The following is a 3,853-nucleotide window of genomic DNA, read 5'->3' on the forward strand; positions in this document are numbered from 1 at the left end:
TTCAAACTATATAAAGAATAAGTCCAACAAACCCTCAAATTAAGACAACTTATTTCTCGTTACAGTCCATTTACTAAACATATAAAATATTTATTTCATTTTTATTTTTTTTAAACATAAAATATTGTATTCTAATATTTTAAGTTATAAAATAAAATAAAAAAGTTATTTAGCTATAATTCAAATCTAAAAAAAATTGTATCAATATTTTTAACTAGACATAAAAAAAAAATAAAAAAAAAAATAAAAAAAATCCCATGGAACTGGGGCAATTCAAATATTGGAGCCGATTCTATAATGAACAATGATAAAATAAAGTTAAACAAACCAATTAAACATTATAAGAAAATAATTTACAAAATATTCTTATAACATGTTCGACTGAGTTTATTAAAAAATATTCAACCAAATCAAATATCATTTCATTCGCTTAATTATATTGGTTAATCAAAATATTAAAATAAACTTATATTTAAAAATATAGGTATGTTATCATTATATATTAATATCATTTAAGTCTTTTTATTAAAAAAAAAATACACATATTATCAAAATTAACATTTTTTAAATAAAGCAAAATTTATTTAAAACTTTTACCAAATTTATAATTATTTACAAATTGATATGTAACTCAAAAAATATATATATGAAAAATAAATAAATAAACACAAAAAAAAAAAAAACTCATCCCTATACAGAGATATGCATATAAAAATGTCACAAATTGACAAGTATTATTCAAATTAATGACAAATTCAATAAGTTAAAAAAAAATGCATCTATACTAAAAAATATATATATAGGGCGAATAAAAAAATTTAAAATTTCCAACTTTTATTATAAACAATTATACAGAAAATTAATATTGAATAAATATATATTTATAGTTAAAAGTTATGAAGGATAGATTCAGTAATTAATTTATTTACAATAATATTGTCAACTAACCAAATTTTACACTAAATCAAATATTTTTTAAAGTGAATTGATGATTTTCCATACCCAAAAATTATGGATTAGCATGCATACAGATTCTATTTCTAATCAATTGCGATTTTAGTTAAAAATTTTGTTCTTTTTCCTATAAACAAAGTTTTGATAAATAAAAACCAATATTATGATTATATACATGATTTATTTAAATAATCGAGCTAATATTATCTTCACTAAAATATATTAATTAAAGAAAATTTTAAAATATATTAATTTTCTTTTTTTCTTTTGTTTAATAAGATTTTTTTAAATTGTTATTATTTTATAATTAACTTTGTTTAATTAATTATTTTAAAATTAGTTTTTAATATCAATTATTAAATGTACATGGTCAGATATAATTAAAAATATCAAACCAAACCAACTTAATATTTGATCATTCAATAAGTTGATATATGGTGGGAAAGTAAGGTTTCCAACTTCTCATAAAATAACTGACGAATTAACTTTTTAAATTTATTTAAAGTTTTAATCAATCCAGTATGAGAAAGGGCTTGAATAAGTCCAATATACCAGAGTAAGCCCATCAAATTAATGAGCCAGTTCCAGGGCAGATCACCTCTTAGGCCTCTAATTAAATTCAGCTCCCTTTATTTGTTTTTCTGTAGGACCACTTAGCCCAAACTGATAATAAAGCCCAACATATATCTCTCAGCCCTAAACATTAATTTAAACTCTTAGTCAAAAACATTAATTTATAAGATGAAGCAATCCTTGATATAGTTATATTATTTTTAATCTTGGTGATTATGAATCAGATTACAAACATTGATTAATTACTGCATTAGGAACCCATCCCGTGAAAAATTAAGAAGATTATGATGAATATCAAAATTTTGATAAAACAAAGACAAAATTTTAGATTATATTTTTTTAAATGTTGTAACAATATGATAGTCCATTATGTGGCACGTGCGTTTATAATCCTAACGTAGAATATGAATTATAATCTTTAAGATAATGAAAAAAAAAACAAAAACTAATACCTCTCCAAATATTATTTCTTTATTCTTTTCGGACCATTAATTTATATGTATTCAAATAAATCTAAATATATGATGGATAGTTCTTAAGCTACATTTGTAGCAATTAAAAAAATTAGTATATATAAGGCAGCCCAATAGACAATTATAAAATGTTGTTTTAAAGAATACTCATTTTAAAATGTGTGTCAAATTGTGATCATTTAAAATAAGTGTTAAATTGTAACAATATTTTATAATCCCAAACATTCAAGTTAATTAAAATAAATTATTTTTATTTAGATGGAAGTTCTGCAAGGATTTTAATTTTTTGTTTGATAGAAAGTATAAGAGATGATTTTATTTTATAACTTATATAAAAATGTTGACCTTAATATTAATCATGTGTTAGGTATGTAATAAATTGAATGGATTGACAATAATTTAAAAGAAAAAAATACAACTAAAAAACTGATATCAAAAGTCAAGCCATAGACAAATGTAGGCCGCTAAAATACCAAATACAAATTAAACAACTTTCTCATTTTGCATTTTATGAGCTGTTTCCTAATAATAAGCTAAATGTGACCAGTCTACATCTAACTGATCATAATAGTTCATACCTAATATTATTTTGTAAAACATATACAATCAATTCTCAATTACCTCATTGTTAAAATGCAATATTTACAAATTATTTCATTTTCTCCACATAAAATAAGCCCAGTCCAATTTTAATTATGATTTATGTGTTTTTTAAAACAATTTATAGTTGAGAAGAATATCATATTTATCTATAATTAGAATTAGTCATCAAACTCTTTGTGTATTAACTTTTTTTCATAATATATATTTAATATTTTAACTTATTAGTTTTATTTTAAAATAATAAAATATTTTGAAATTATATATATATATATACATATATATAATTTATTTATAATTGTTAAATTAATGACAATTTGAATAAAATATGTTTACAAAATAATTTTATTTTAATTTTTTTAATAAGATTTAAAATTTTAATTTAGGTATATAATATTTTTTATATATAATTATTGAAATATTTACTAAGTAAATATCTAATTAGATAAGTAATGATAATTTTTAATTAAATAATATCAAATACAATTTTTATTTTAAATGTTTTAATAAGATTAATCATTTTAAATTATATTATAATTTTATTTATAATAGTTATTAAATTATTTTTCATTTTTTAAACTTATAAAATAAATACTTTAAAATATTATTTTAAAATATTTTATAAGAATATATAAATGATTCAATTATTATTAAGAATAAAATATTTTATTTTAAATTATCACTACTTACCTAATAAATAGACTACGTACTTAGTAAATATTTCAATAATTATTTGAAGATAAATGTATTCTATACATAAATTATAATTTTTAATTTTATTAAAAATAAAATTATTGTTTAAAAATTTAAATTATAATTGATTTTAATTTTTTAAACATTATAAATAAACAATATATATTAGAATTATTAATCTTTTAAAACAAAATTAGAAAAACAATAATTTTAAATAATAATTATTGAATTTAAATATTTAATATATATTATAAAAATTAATTAATACATAGGAATTTCAATAATGCAGTTATTGAATTAATTTATTTTGTTTATTTTTTATTAGATTCAATTTGTACAGTGAGTCAATGACAGTTGAAAATGTTGCTGGTTATTTCTTGAAAATAAAGTTGATTATATCAAAGAAGTTAATATAATTTTTATAGTGATGACTCTTTAACAAGATGAATTTACAATTTACTATGAAAATTAAATTTTAAATATTTATAATTTGAAGCAATGATCTTTGTAATATAATGAACTTTGATTATCCAATTATTGAAAAATAATATATATATATA

The sequence above is a fragment of the Impatiens glandulifera genome, chromosome 3, assembly GCF_907164915.1.
Source record: "Impatiens glandulifera chromosome 3, dImpGla2.1, whole genome shotgun sequence".
Classification (NCBI taxonomy): domain Eukaryota; kingdom Viridiplantae; phylum Streptophyta; class Magnoliopsida; order Ericales; family Balsaminaceae; genus Impatiens; species Impatiens glandulifera.